Source organism: Agrilus planipennis, unplaced genomic scaffold (assembly GCF_000699045.2).
Source record: "Agrilus planipennis isolate EAB-ADULT unplaced genomic scaffold, Apla_2.0 scaffold407, whole genome shotgun sequence".
Taxonomy (NCBI): domain Eukaryota; kingdom Metazoa; phylum Arthropoda; class Insecta; order Coleoptera; family Buprestidae; genus Agrilus; species Agrilus planipennis.
In genome coordinates, this window is record NW_020439086.1 from 8,530 (window position 1) to 25,359 (window position 16,830).

General features: G+C 34.4%; 1 long non-coding RNA gene across 1 annotated transcript; it reads left to right on the forward strand.

The window, feature by feature from the left end:
- Nucleotides 1-12,962: 12,962 nt before the first annotated feature.
- Nucleotides 12,963-13,797, forward strand: LOC108742651. Its single transcript, XR_001938706.2, has 3 exons — nt 12,963-13,123; nt 13,199-13,391; nt 13,771-13,797. It is a non-coding gene; the product is annotated as an uncharacterized LOC108742651 (long non-coding RNA).
- The last annotated feature ends 3,033 nt before the right edge of the window (nt 13,798-16,830 follow it).

Below are 16,830 nucleotides of genomic sequence, written 5' to 3' on the forward strand. Positions count from 1 at the left end.
TATAACAGTAGGAATATAAAGCAGAGGATTGTACAGGGTCGATTAAAAGAAGTCACTTCTATGCTCGCGAACGATTAATTTAGAAACTCGAAAAAGATTGTTAAAGGTGCATGTTTGGAGCGCGACACTGTACGGGTGCGAAACATGGACGGTGAGCGCGGCAGAAAAGAAAGGTTAGAAACGTCCGAAACGTGATGTTACAAGCGAATGATAAGGATACCGCGGATAGAGAAGATTAGAAATGAAGAGGTATTAGAAATAATAGGAGAACAAAAGACTCTATGGAAGTCAATAAGAAATAGGCGAGATGGGTTGGTAGGACACCTTTTCAGGCATAAAGGTCTGGTCAGAGACATATTAGAGGCAGAAACGGGAGTTAGGAGGAGTAGAGGTAAACATAGATTAGATTACTGTTCGTAAATAGTTAAGGATGTGGGTTGTTCTAGTTTTAGGGAAATGCGAAGATTAGCTTACGATAGGAAAGAGTGGAGATACGTCCCCAACCAGTCTTAGGACTGACAGCCTTATGATGATGATACGTACTACGTATATTACAGAAAGAGTAGATAACAAACAAAAAAATTTTAAATGCTGGCGTATAACAGAATGAGAGCCAATAAGGGTTGTAGAACCGTGTCGGTTCTGAACTAAAAATAAAACCTTACAAACCTTATTGACTCTGATTTTTTACGTCACATACATAAACTAAGGGGATGAAAAGTATATTTTTATATTTGGCGAATTCTTTTGAACATAAGTCTCTAAATAATTTCATGAGGTTTAAATGAAATACATTGAAATTCCTAGTGGTTAATATTAAATATTAATTTGAAAATTCATTCACAATTTTTATCCGTTATAAGTTACCACAAATTAATAAGGAAAAAAATTTTGCTGCTGTCACACTTATTAGGTCACAAATCCGTCGAACTAATGTATACTAATGTATAATGTATAATACAATACTAATGTATATATATCAAATACTATTTGAATCACATTGAAATTCCTAGTGGTTAACATTAAATATTAATTTGAAAATTAATTTTCAATTTTTATTTCCACTATATTACCTCAAATTGATGAGGAAAAAATTGTTGCTGGATAAAAATTGAGAATGAATTTTCAATTAATATTTCGAAAACTAACTGTCCTAATCACATATTCTATGTTTTGAGTTGTTCATCGAGCAGGTAAATAATAGAAGAGGAATATAAATCGGGTTATTAAAAGGAATAATGTTAAATAAATACATACATATACATGTGGAGTATACCATACACGTAGCTTCAGTTAAAATATTGTACAGAACATATAGACGTAATATTAAATTTTTTAACGTATTGGACAACATGACTTAAGAACTAACTATTACCTATATTTATTTAATAATATTTATGTAAAAACTGAAATATTATACGTAAGTAATAAAAAAAATATGTACTTATATAAAAAAAGACTTACCTCCATTTGAATAGGAATACTTATTAAGACTCTCTCTTACCAATACACTAATACACAATTACAATAGAACTACAACTGGAGTCGTTTAAGCCGTCTTTTTTACAAGAATTTGAAACTTTCTGTTTCCGAAACGAAAACGAAGCGAAATCTTCGCCAATTTAGCATAATGATAAGTATCAGACACACATGTACGCTTTGCAAACTTGCACACTTTCACTACATGCATACAGCCGAGATCCAACATGAATCAAAGAACAACACAAACAATATGAAATCGTTCAGAAGTTCTGGGGATTATGGAGGTGATACCTGTGCACATATTAGATATATAAATACGTAATAACCCTCCCATTAGTTTCTTTTCCGTATCGATTAATTACAAATAAAAGAAATAAATTAATGAAAATAATAATCAAAGATGATTCAGGGGCGAAAAAGATTTATTAGAATAAAACCTACATCTTCTTGTTTTGGAAACAAATTAATAACAAAACCATATATGTCACACTGTAATAATAATTAAATCAATCGTTTCTAAATTGCACAATACTAGCGAAATTTACTAGTTTTAAGTCTCATTTACACACAGTGAGTTATTAGAAGAAGGATTTAAGGATGCCCTTTTAGTATTCAGTCATTACTGAAAGCAATTTGTAAAGCAGATAATGCACCACTTTCACCGTAACAAATTACTGTTTGCTCCTTAAAATAAGTGATGAAGGGAACAGTTGAATCGAAAATAGCAGAATTTTAAAAGAAAACAACTCCAGCACCTAAAAAAATAATGGAGAGATTAATTGTTATAAACGTATTTACTGAAAGAAGTAGACAAATACGAGTTCTGTTTAAGTTTCACGAATTTTGTGCTTTTTCAAAAATTGTTTATTTATTCATGAATATCTATTTTGTCCCCTTCAAAGTAATCCCCACTACATATTATATACTAGCTCCAACGTTTTTTCCAATCCTCGAAGGACTTCAAAAACTAATTTTTAATATCTTGTCCAGCTCCTCCTTCGATTTCATCTTTATCTCCTCTATCGTAGGGTAGCGTCGTCCTTTAATGTGCCTCTTAAGATTCAAGAACAAGAAAAAGTCACAGGGAGCCAGATCTGGGGAATACGGTAGCTGAGGCATCATTAGTGTGCTGTTTTTGGCTAAACATTCGCGCACAAACAACGATGTGTTAGCAGGGGCGTTATTATGCTGCAAAAACTAATTTTTGTTCTTCCACAAATCCAGGCGTTTCTGGCGAAATTACGCATAACTTGCAGATAATATTCCTTATTAACCGTTCTACCCTGTGGCAAGAACTCACGGTGCACCACGCCCCTCCAATCGAAGAAAACTATAAGCAAAATCTTCATATTCGACCTAATTTGACGCGCTTTTTGGGTCTTGGCTCGTGTAGCAGCTTCCATTGGGCTGACTGAGCTTTGGTTTCCACGTCATAAGCATAAACCCATCATTCGTCAGCAGTTATAACCCTCTGGAGCAAATTTGAGTAGTTGCGGACAGAGTCCAACAACTCCTTAGCAATGTTAATGCGATGCTGTTTTTGGTCGGAATTGAGTAATTTTGGTACTAATTTCGCGGAGACCCGTCTCATGCCCAAATCATTTGTAAAAATCGAATAACAGGAGTCAATCGAAATATTTAAGTCCTCAGCAACTTCTCTAACGATGATTCGACGATTGGCCAATACTATTTTCTTCACTTCATCAATGTTTTCGTCTGTTGTTGACGTGCTCAGGCGTCCAGCACGCTCTTCGTCGTTCACATCTTCTCGGCCGTCTGAGAACATTTTATAACACCGATAAACGTTGGTTCGGTCCAAAGTCGAATATACGCAACCCGCGGAAATTCAAAACTCGCAATACTTTTTGAACAGACCGTATACGAAACTTAATCTTGCAAACAATATGGAAGCAAAAAGAACTTTAATAAAACAAAAATCAAAAAAGTAAAAATCCATTTCTTTAACAAGAAAACATAAGATAAAGAAATATAAAATATATTTCTCAATATTGTCCCCATTTGTTGTGATATATTTCTGCCAACAGGTATTTCTATTCTGTCATTGAAAAATCCTGACGATCTTTATCAGGTACGGGTGGCCATAACTACCTTCATCACATTGTCGTTGATATGAAGATTGTCTTTGAGACCCTTCGTAATGTGGGGAAAGAGTGGGAAGCGGACAAAGGCAAATCCGGAAAATATCGTGGATGTGAAATAGATTCAAAATTTAACTTACAAAGAGCAACTTTCACCATTCACACGTTTTATAGTAACCTAATTGTTTGATAATAATGAGTGGTACATTGCTGAATGATTAACCGATCATTTTAAATCAGATTGTTCACCTTCGTTCAATGTTTTTCGTAAGACGCAGTCATCCACTGCGAGATTTGTTATCAAATTTTCTTATTTTGCGAAATCTCAGCTTCTTCCTATTCACAGTATTCCTACGAAGCATCAATCCGAAGACTAGTTGGACATGCACCTTCACCTCTTTCTACCTTGAGTCAATCTTCGCATTTCTCAAAAACTAAAGCAACTCACATCTCTATTTGTAAACACTAATCTAATCTACGTCTACCTCTACCCTTATTAACCCCTGTTTCTGCTCTACCGCTCCATGTGTGATAAGCTGTCCTAACAACCCAACTCGCCTATTTCATATTGACTTCCATAACGCCCATTTTTCTCCTACCCCAATACCACCTCATTTCTAACCTTTTCAACACACGGGATTTTTAGCATCCTCCTATAACACCACACGTTCTAACTTTTCCTTTTCCTCATCGCCCATGTTTCTTACATTTCCGTGCTCCAGATATACACTTTTAATAAACTTTTTCGAATTTCCAAATTAACCTATCACAAGCACTAAAATAATTTCTTTATCTTGACAATAAAAACAGGAAAAGATTTTGTAATCGAAAATACCCTTGAAGTTGATGTGCTTTTATTTTTTCAATCCGTATTAATTAATCATAAATTGAAAACAATCAAATACCCGAAATGTTTTGACTTTTCCGAAATACCAATCAATACTCACCCTATATACTGTATACTAATATTTTGTTTTTGTCTGTCTTTACAGCCTGAATTCACCAACACTAAGCTAAAACTGCTGCAGATGCAATGATTGTGAAGTGGTACGTACTAGGAGGGTGAGGGGGAGGAAATGTTTATACAACAAAGAAATACACTACTTCTTGCAATAAGACGATACATGTAGGTAGATTTTTACTTTTGATCAGTAGTCACTGTATTATTATTTTCAACCGTGAAGATTTCTTTTGTGCCAATGTTTGGTAAGATTTGCAGTGATGGGCGTACTCAGAGAAGGGCAGGGTAGGGCAGCAATCCCCCTGGAAATCTCGCAGAAAATATATGAAATCGCCTAATCACTAATCACACTTATATGCTGACTTTTGAATAAACCGCGAAGTAGACACGGTGCAATTGCCATTAAAAAAAAAAAACGCAGTGAGCAAGCACAATAGTTGCCATCAGCCGCCGCGGCGACGATATGTCAAATATACTTTTATTTATTTAACTACCTATAAAGCAGGATCATTTGCAACTATTTGTACTACACACTCGACACCGCACTACTTATACAGTAAAAGCTCTTTATTCGCGGGGTATACGTTCCATAAATATGCGGCGAATACAGAAACCGTGGATATGGAATGGTATTAATTAGTATGAAATCATAGGGGATACGTTGTAAGGTTCCAAAATAAAACTAATATGTATCAGAATAAAATCAATTTATTGAAAAATTCGCAATTAAAATTAATCGCTATAATCACCTTTAGACAAGAGTTAAAAACATTTAGTGATTTTTTCTTGTTCTGAATTTTGAATTAGTCCACTCGGTGACATCTTTTATAAAAGTCGCCTCGGCACGAGCCAACAGTACTTAAAAGATTGCAATACGTTAAAAAATAACACCGAATCCTGTTCTGTTTACTCGGTTACATCTTTTATAAAAGCTGCCTCGGCACGTATCAACAGTACGCATATTCAAAAGATGCCGATACATTGAGGGGATTCAGTAGTACATGCGCCTTAGAATAAAAACATGTTTATCAGTTCTAGATATCACGAGTTTAATGTTTGGAATAGAAGTTTGAAATTTTGTAGTAAAATAGATAAAGCTTTGTTCTAAACCCTGTCGATAGCCATTTTTTAATTTCTATTGAAAATACGTGTTCTACAAAAAGCATCAACTTTAAGCACTTGTAAAACGTACCGAGTTAGTGTGAACCATTGTCTGTTACCATACAAAAAATCAGATATTTATCTCGCAGCGTTAAATCACAATTTTTAGAATAGAAACATGTTTTCAGAAAAATTCACACTAGGTGCGTGCGGTCTATTGCGGTCTATTGCGGTCAATCACCTTAATAAAAGACACCGAATCTTTTTCTGCTTGCCGATTTCATCCGCGAATAATGAAATTTTTCACTGCGAATACAAGAACTGAGTTGCAATTTGTTCACTCACGAATAATGAAAACGCGAATAAGAAAACCGTGAATAAGGAACTTTTACTGTATTTAATGTTTCATGTAGGCAGCGGACGATCTAACCTGACCTAAAAAAATCTGACTTGTCACCCCCTAGAGCAGAAGCTGGGTACGCCCATGTCTGCAGTTCACTTATTCAAAGCTGACCAGATCATACAACAGCAGAGCAACATAGCTAACACCCAACGGATCAATAGTCATTGATACAAATAGCAAAGTTTTTAGTAATTATAGAAAATCAGCTCCTGAGATGATGATAACCGCTTTCATTATAGCATTCAAAAGCATAGAAGCATGTAGGATGAAATTTGTTGGATTTTTAACTAATTAGTAGAAAACACCAAGCTGAAAGTATTTTTCAATATTTCATCTAGTATAAATCACATTTAAGAACATTGACGAGAATTCCTTTAACACATTTTTATTGAGTTATGTAATTTTAGAAAAAACAAAAACACATTTGCTTTCTGATAACTTATATTTATTGAGTATTAACTACAGGTATTCTACACATACATTATACCTAGGGAGTCTCTCATAACATTGTTACACGGATTTCTCAGTTGGGTAGTGTATTTGCTCGAAGCACTCTCAAATGAAGCTAAAATATTTGTTGCTGTTTATTCACTTTTTTAGAATAGCTCAAAAAAACACGTAACCCTTATAAAATCACTGACATTCTCGTCTACCGGAGGCGATTTTCTTGGAAGGTGATAAAAAATTGTTGGCATAATAACTTTTTCAGTCGTAATTATTATATTATAGTGCCAAGTTTTGTTTTCTGAAATAAATTTAAAAAATGGAAAAATAATTGTTTCCATTTACAATATAATTCCATTAATATTTACATAGGAAAAATTTCCATTGATTTTCAGTGGGAACCAATGCAAAATTTATAAATTCTATNAACACGTAACCCTTATAAAATCACTGACATTCTCGTCTACCGGAGGCGATTTTCTTGGAAGGTGATAACAAATTGTTGGCATAATAACTTTTTCAGTCGTAATTATTATATTATAGTGCCAAGTTTTGTTTTCTGAAATAAATTTAAAAAATGGAAAAATAATATGTTCCTTAAAATAAAAATCTTCAGCAAATTTCTAGTAGACAATGGATCCAAAATCAGTATTTTCTTTTCAAGAGAATCCACTTAACGTGATGAAATATAAAGGAATAGGATTAACCTCAGTTAGGCTATGTCTTCGTTATAATATAGACAAAGCCTAGGAGAGGCTACCCCTTACCCTTTTTTAACTTCAGTGTCATTCCTTTTTCCTTGCACATACCTACACCATAGGGTTTCCTAAAAATAAAGCATTATTATTGAGAGTTAACTAATGAATATTTTGATAAAATATATTTTTACTATAAAAAAATAAAACAAATACAACTATCCTACCGAGAAAAAAACAATCTTCAATTGAATTATTTCAATTTCATACAAGTGTGCTTCACCAAGAGCTGAACCAAAGTTGAAAAGCAACACTAGATGTTTCTGGATGGTTGAACATTTCTGAACCAATGGCACTGTGTCTGTTAAATTAATTACCATTCTCCGGGATGCAGAATCCTTAGTTCCACCTAAAATCCACCCCTTAATTTATAGTAAAACTAAAACTCGCCTAACATGTCGTAGGGCGAGGGAGGTAACGGTCAACTGAAAAAAACCTTTGGCTGTTTCATTCCCACCAGCCAGTAATGATGCTGGGCGGGCAGTCCCTCCGGACTATGCCGGAAGGTAGGACGTAAGGCCCTCTTCAATCTTCTTTCAGGAATCGTAGGAATGGGTGGGTGGTGGTTCAGGTGAGAAACATGAGAAGGACGAAATGAAGGCAAAAGAGAACGAAAGCCTGTCTGTAGAATATTACTGTCACAGCATTTGCCTGAGTGATCCAAGGAAACCACAGAAAAGCTTGGCCCAAGGCAGACGGACTCGGAATCGAACCGGCGTCCTCCCGAATGCTAAACAATGATCTAAACCTCTAGGCCATGCCGCTCGGTGCGGTTAACTTTACATGCCAACGTGCTAAACTTTGGGTGTTTCATTCCCACCAGCCAGTAATGCTGGTGGGCGGGCAGTCCCTCCGGACTGTGCCGGAAGGTAGGGCGGAAGGCCCTCTTCAGCCTGGTTTCAGGAATCGTGGGAATGGGTGGGTGGTGGTTCGGGTGAGAAAGATGAGACGGACGAAATGAAGACAGAAGAGAGTGAAAGATTATCTGTGGAATATTACTGCCTCAGCATTTGCTTAAGTGATCCAAGGAAACCACAGAAAAGCTTGGCCCAAGGCAGACGGACCCGGAATCGAACCGGCGTCCTCCCGAATGCTAAGCAATGGTCTAGACCTCTAGGCCATACTTTCGTGATAGAAGAATTTACTCCCACAGACTTAGGTAAACTGTTTAAAGGGAGGCAACCTTGGTGCAGACACCTTTAGTGTCACTCGCATGATGAGAACCTTGACAGGGGCTGAAATATCAGCGGTGTCGCTTATTCACCCACGTCCAAGGCGAAGTAAGTGTTCTAGCACAGTGTGGTAAAAAAGTTGAGAGTAACCTGACCTGTAGGACAAATCAGTTACACGCAGATCGGGTATGTAGCATGACCTATAAGGGTGACCAGACGTTTTAAATGAAGGCACATTTGAGGCGTTAATCATAGTTTCCTAGACTAATTAGTAAATTGAAGGATGCTCAGTGATGACGCGAAAAACCCTAATAAAATCTTTTTATTATTATTTTTAATTAGTTAATATAGCATCAGCCATAAAAATAAATTAAAGTAAAACAAAAATACTTATTGTTATGCGAGGGAAGAAAAACTAGGGAAAGGGCCAATATAAGAAAGGAGACGAAAAATTAGAAATTACTCTTTTTGAGGTATCTAGGAAGTCAGATAAGTCAGCACGGAAGGAGTAGTAGATATATATAAAGCAGAGGATAGCGCAAGGTCAAGTCGCCTTCAATAAAAAGAAGTCACTTCTATGCTCGCGAACGATTAATTTAGATTGTTAAAGGTGTATGTTTGAACCGCAGCGCTGTACGGGTGCCAAACATGGACGGTGGGAGCGGCGGGAAAGAAAAGGTAGGAAGCGTTCGAAATGTGGTGTTACCGGTAAATTATGACGATACCGTGTATAGAGAAGGTTATAAATGAAGAGGTATTAGAAAGAATAGGAGAACAGAGGACTCTGGATGTCAATTAAAAATATGCGAGATAGATTGGTAGAACACCTTCTCAGGCATACAGGTCTAGTCAAGGACATATTAGAGATAGAAACTGGAGTTAGGAGGGGTAGATATTAGATTACTGTTCACAAAAGGATGTGGGATATTGTAGTTTTAGGAAATGCGAAGATTAGCTCAGGATAGGAAAGAGTGGAGGTGCGTGTCCTACCAGTCTTAGGACTGACGACCTTATGATGAAGATGATTTAGTTTGGGAGGTTACTTCTGTTAAATTCTGTTTGTTCGCATTCCGTTAACAGATGGGAATGGAAATTGGCTGACTACATTTCGGGCATTGATTGTAGATTTTGAAATGTAACCTCCATGTGTAAAATGAGAGTCTAGTGAGGATACACTGCTGTTTTCTTTTTCTGATTTCAGGTGTCTTGCTCCAGATATATTCTCTGACCAGCTGAAATTTAGATTTTGTATTTCTCCATCCGATATTCCATTTACATCAGATATATCCTTCTACGAATTTATTGAAGTTCTCTATTGTAGTGAGAACCAATTCGAGATTTATTTCATCTCGTGTTGCTATTTTTGCTGCTGCATCCACTTTTTCATTACTAACTAAACCTTTGTGTGAGGCATCCGTGCTAAACTAATTTGCTTTCCTAGCCGGAAGACCTTCTGCAGTTTCATTTGATTTATTTTGTATTAAACTATCATCCCCTGAGTATTTCCATTATCATATTAGGATACATTCAAACATTATAAACCACCCCTTTCGTAAATTTTACAAAAATAAGTTTTTCGGGAGCTAAACCATCTAAAAGTAATTTTATTGAATTCTTAGTTTCAAAGATTTTAGAGTTCAAAAGGTTAAAAAAGGATACTTACTTGAGAACTGAAATGCAACCTTTAAACAACAATATCTCAGACAGTTTTCATTTTCAAGTAACAAATAAAAAACAATAAAATATCCCCTTTCGTTTTTAGGTTATTGCTTATAAAAGACTGTTTCCTATTTTTAATTAAAAAAAAAATACAACTTGTAATTATACAACACGCTACTCAAATGAAACTTCCTCAAACATACCGGGATAGGAGTTAAAGAATTGGTTTAATGGTATTATTTGTACACTATGAATTTAAATTTTACACTATACATGCCGGAGTTGCCTGTAACGAACGTTGCATTGAAGCGCGCTCACGGCTCAAGCGATCCCCACTACGAACTCGACTACGTGGCCGAGTAGAGGGGGGACGTCCGTTGCATGATTTCGTTACATAGCAACTCGCATGAAACGAACTTACCCTACCGTGCGTAAAGAAGTTTCACTTCAAAAAAATTATGAGTGAGCTTTTTTTGTAAATTATTGATTTTAAGCTGGTCAAACTCTCACGACATATTATTGGTATCTAAATTAAGACTCCTGCCCAAGAGTTACATCAACACAACTTCAATTTTTGAATTAATACCGTTGATTTAATTGTTGATTTTTTCTTTGTAAAATCGAGATTAACAGTTTATTTTCATCATAACTCCATTTATTTTAAACCAAATGTCTTTTTTAAAACCTCATTTTAAAGTTCTTTTTGAATTAGTTATTTACACAAAAAAAATTTCACCTCCGACAAAGTCACACTTCACCACCTACCTCCCTCTGCCCATCCGGAAGAGAGTACACCTCGGTACTATACAACTTTCAATCTTTGGACTATTTTCTACTTTCTGTTACGTTTTCAAGTCGATCGGTTCAGTCCATAAGAATTTTTAGGTAAAAACCTTAAATGACTGGACTACAGGTATTGTATCCATGATGCCCAAACGACACAAATTTATTTTAAACTGCTTGATTGCTTTAATTTATTACCTATATGTAGATACTATCAATAGGTATGTACAACGCCGTAGAACATGGTAATAAATTTCAAACTAATGTAAAATCTAATTAGTTTTTAAACGAACTTAAACTGTATTCGACAATTTTACATTATTGTACATTACCCCGAACCACATGTAAAACATATTCCTATTATGCTTTACAAATTAGGATAATAACAGAGCAAATTAAACTAATTGAAAATGATTATTTGTTACATTTTATTGTTTGTTAGCATTTTTAGAAACAAACAAGAACGAAAAAAGACCAGCCTTCGAACGATATTTGTTCGTGATAATAAAGCGCACCAATTTAAAATAAAAATGAAAAACAATAGTCGTACGTGAGTAATTATCAGTAATTGCAAAACACTTTTTCTAAATAGTACTAATCAGACCCCATTGAATTGATAACGCGGTTATTGTTTTATAAATTTCTATTGGTTATCGCTAAACGCACGCATTCTTGTAGTTAACGTGCAATAGAGCGTAGTATAATAATTAAAAATGGAAAACAATAGGCAAATGTTTTCTTATTCGGATAATTATGGTTTGCATTTATGGATATGTGTATATTAAAGGTGTCACGCTTTAGATATAATTAAATTTTTGTACTTAGAATTATAACTTTCTTAAGAATTCCTTAACAAACCCTGTATACATGTACTCTCATTCTCTCAGAACATGAATCGTTTACAGTAAAAGTTCCTTATTTACGGTTTCCTTATTCGCTGGTGAAAAAATTGCAACCCAGTTCCTGTATTCGGGGCTAAAAATTTCATTATTCGCGAATGCAATCGGTACAACACATAAGGGTTCGGTGTCATTTATTAAGGGGATTGACCGCAATAGACCGCTCGTGCCTAGTGTAAATTTTTCGGAAAACATGGGTTTCTATTCTAAACATTGTTATTTAACGCTGCGAGATAAATATCTGATTTTTTGTATGGTAAAAGACAAAGGTTCACACTAACTCGGTACGTTTTTGGTTTTCAATAATGTGGTCATTAAAAGCTTTTACAAGTGCTTAAAGTTAGTGCTGCTTGTAGGACACGTATTTTCAATAGAAATTAAAAAATTAAAAAATGGCCTTCGACAGGCTTTAGAAAAAAGCTTTATCTATCTTACTACAAAATTTCAAACCTCNGACAATGTTTAACAAAAATAAGATCGCATTAGTTTTCATCGCGTTTCAAGCTTATAAGACAGATTTAATGCTAAAGAAAAACGAAACCGTTGAGCTTCAAATTATTAATTAGGAGAATGGAAATGATTAAGGAGGCATAAAACAATGAAAAACTATTTAATTTTTTCGAGTTAACATTACATTCGTTAAAGTATCTGTATTATTGGAACACTTTTTCAAATTTATTTTATTAACATCATTCTCATTCATTCACATTTATAAAACGAAAACCCAAAAGTTTTTCGACATCAATTTTTAGTGTCAATCCGGATGTAAGAACTGCGGTGTACTGTACAGCTTTGAGACATTCTAATGACTCTGGCGACTGGTATTATTTGTGGAACAAGCTAACGGAAGAAACTCTCGCTACAGAAGTTTTTATAATCGTAGATGCTTTGGGATGTTCCAGGAATGAAAGTTTACTCAATGAGTGAGTTATTCCTAAACCCTAAGACATGTAATAGATAATTGAAAATATGTACTGGTCCCATGTGAAAAAAAAAACAATCTTTTTGAAACAAAATTCAAATCATTCAAAAGTTTGTGGGTATTTTCAAGGAATAAGAGCAATGCAAAATTCATTAAAATTGTTTGCCAAAATTGACGAAGAATTTTAAGAATTAAAAAGATTAATAAAATACAGTTATCCTGCACAATTTTTAACAGACAGTACTTAATTAATTTCTTTCTGTTACAATTTTAGCCAATTAGCAACAGGAACCCCCGACCTACTGTATTCTGCATGGTCAACTTACTCTCAATCCTTGCCCTCAGGATTATCCTTAGCGACTATTTTAAGCAGTTGGACTGACGTGGGAGGTTTCCCTTTGGTGACAGTATCTTTATCTGGTAACGACGTGGTCATATCGCAGGTAAATTTTCTTTCAACTAAATACTTGTATTATCCTTTCCGAACGGACACATTTAAGACAGAGATTATCTTTCAGAAACAATTTCTACTAGATCCTTCGGAATCATCGACCAGTGAATGGTACGTACCCCTTACCTATACCACCTCCCTTGAAAAGAATTTCAACAACACAACACCGTCTCGTTGGTTGATACCAGGACAAAACGTAACAATTTCTAATATCCTTCGAGGGGGATCCGGTTGGGTGCTTTTAAATCTTCAACAAACTGGTAACTAAACTTGAAATTCTTAGGCAGTGATTTGTCCTAACTGTCGTATATGTAGATCGCGATTTCAAAGCTTTTTGCTTCCATCAGCACACCGTGCAGACAGTGCCGACGGAACAATGATCAACCGCCTTGTTTCCATTAAACAGCGTTCAACTATTCATGATTGAAAAAATAAAGATTTCAACCCTTATAAATCCGTCTCAACAATACGAAAAATACATGTTTCACAAAATTATATTATTATTATTATTTCAGGACATAATTATTTTTGCAACAAGTTCAACTTCACTGTATAGTCTTTTGACAATAATCAAATTATAACTGAATTATCCTTTCTCGATAATAATTGGTTGATGTATTGAACAATAATTGTTTGCAGGATATTACCGAGTGACTTACGACGTCATTTTATGGAGATTCGTTAACCCAACAGATTAAATGTTTCCATATACAATAATTCCATTAATATTTACATACGAAAAATTTCCATTGATTTTCAATGGGAACCAATGCAAAATTTATAAATTCTATTTAACACCATTCAATATAAATGGAAAAACAATTGGATACCTGAAAATGGAAAAGATCTGGTTTGAGATGATTAATACCTATTAAAATAAATGGAGAAAAACGTGCTGAAGTTAATGTGATTGTTAAGAAGTTAAAAAAAACCTCATATTTCATCTTGATTAAAACGAATATCATTTAATTACCACTAACAATAATTAAAGGTAAAAAATAAAGAATTGACACTAGGATTTCCATTGGGCTCAGGAATGGAAATCCCATTGAGTTCGGGAATGGGATTTCCACTAGAATTCTAGTGGAAATTCCATTCATCCCATTGGCTATTCTCCATTTATTAACATTAATTATTATCAGTGGTAATTAAATTGCATTATTTTAACGGAAATAGAATGGAAATTTTTCTTACGGGTAGATTAGATTGCTGTTCGCAGATAGTTAAGGATGTGGGTTGTTCTAGATTAGCTCAGGATAGGAAAGAGTGGAGGTACGTGTCCAACCAGTCNTCGGAACCTTAGAACGTGTCCCCTATGATTCCATACTAATTACATTCCATATCCACGGTTTCTGTATTCGCGGCATATTTATGAAACGGATACCCCACGAATGAAGAACTTTTACTGTATTAACATTCAAAAAACCAAACTCCATTCTACTAATGAAAAGAAGAAAACCTTGATGGTTTACGTAACAAATTAACGTTATCAGCAATATGCTCAGCGCATTTTTCATTCAAGCACAACTAAGTGGTGGCTGTGCAGAAAATTTTACAAAAGCAAATTATTATATTATTGGTATATTGAAGTAAGGTTAGAACTAATACAGTAATAGATTACGAAAATTTAGAAGTCGCCGAATTTGCTAGGGTGGAAAAAGCAATAGAGATAAAATTATAACAAAAAATAGTGCAGGTTCGCGTCGTTTTAACCAAAATAAATCACTAACGACTTAATTTTTGAAATAACTTTACCCACTACAGATAACCTCAAATTAATGAGAGTACTGGTGCGTAAAACCATGGGCCCGTGTTCGATTCTCGGCAGCAGCAATAATTTTTCCTTATTAATTTGAAGTTATTTGTAGCGGGTAATATTCATTCACTAATGCATTCAATTTAACCCTTCAATAGAAAGAAAAGAAATTACCTATGTGCTCTCAATTGGTTAATTTTAAAATCCAAAAAAAAACAAAATAAAAAATTTAATAAAGGTACGTATTAAGCAAGGCTCTGCATGAGTGTGGAACGTGCTCGATGGGTGCTGCAGAAAAAAAGCTAGAAACGTTTACGATGTGGATATTAAAAATGCCATGGGCAAAAAGTATCAAAAATGAGAAGTTTTTACAAAGAATCGCACAAAGAGCACGAAGAAAGAATAGAGGCAATAAGAAATAATCGCGCCGAGTAGATAGATACAGGGTTTTCATCCGTCCCAATATGTCTCTGTTATTAACCTGTCTGTCCCTACGTACTGACAAAAGATTGAAATGTCCCGGTTAAAACCGAGCAATGCAAAGAAAATCTGCCTAATTTATTAGCTTGAAAACCGAAATACAAATAAACAAACTTATTTTGATTTCAAAATTTGAAGAAGAAACAGATTAATAGTATTTTATAAAAAACCTCCTTACTATCTGAAAAAGTGTCCAATCTTCATTTGATAAATATGAATTGTACGATTAGATGACACTATATTAAATCACAGAACGGAAAAAATTTTAACATACTAATTTATTAATAATATTAATAANTTGTATTTATGGGTAACAATGCCACTATTAATTACTTGGTGAAACATATTTCAAATATAACTCAAAATATGTAAAAGAAAACGCTTGTAGGTTTCACAAAATTATCATTTATTCTGATGAATTCATTATAAAAGGAGTATAAGGTAAGTTTAGTATTTACTTATACTCCTTTGATAATGGTGTAAAAACCGAAACGAATTCGTCAGAATAAATGACAGTTTTATGAACCCTACCAAGTGTTTTCTTTTCCATATTTTGAGTTACGTTTTGTATTTGTTGTTCATTCTTATCGATATAAGATACTTTCTCAGGCATGAAGGTCTAGTCAGAGACATATTAGAGGCAGAAACGGGAGTTAGGGGGGGTAGAGGTAGACCTAGGTTAGATTACTGCTCGCAGATAGTTAAGGATGTGAGTTGTTCTAGTTTTGAGAAAATGCGAATATTGGCTCAAGATAGGTAAGAGTAGAGGTGCGTGTCCAACCAGTCTTAGGACTGACGACCTTACGATGATGATGATTATCGATATGTTTCAGCAAGCGAATGAGTATACTTAGACCCTACACAACGGTTTTTCTTATCGTTAGATGAATAACGATTAATTATATGTAAAAATTATGGTACCTCGTATTGCTTATTAGGTATATTTACTCAAAATGACAAGCTACCATTGAAACAATTGTCGATTTACTATAAATCTTACACCTTAGAAAGTTTGAAACATATTTGTATTTATTATACAATTAAAAACAAAAACTGCACAGAACGAAATGACACATTTCTTCGTTGGCATTTTTCATTCTTATGTTGCACATATTTACATATACGAAAATATGGCTGGTGTTTTTTTTCCCAATTTTCCTACAACACATCATACTTTTCAATAAATGATTCGGTCTTCTCCTTTTTGTAAATAAAAGTTTCAGTAGATAATTATATGTTCATACCTATTTATCAGTAAAATGTTTTTGATTTTGTTTTGAGCCTTTTGCTTTATATCTATTACAACAAGCGAACCAACTAAAGTTATAAAAGTACAAATAATGCTCATGAAACATTTAAGAAAGTTGGAGAAACTATGTTATTGCCGTTTCAGAAAAATAGTAAATAATTAATTAAACGGGTGATTATCTATTGAGAAATGGTAAAGTGAAGGATGCTGGGAT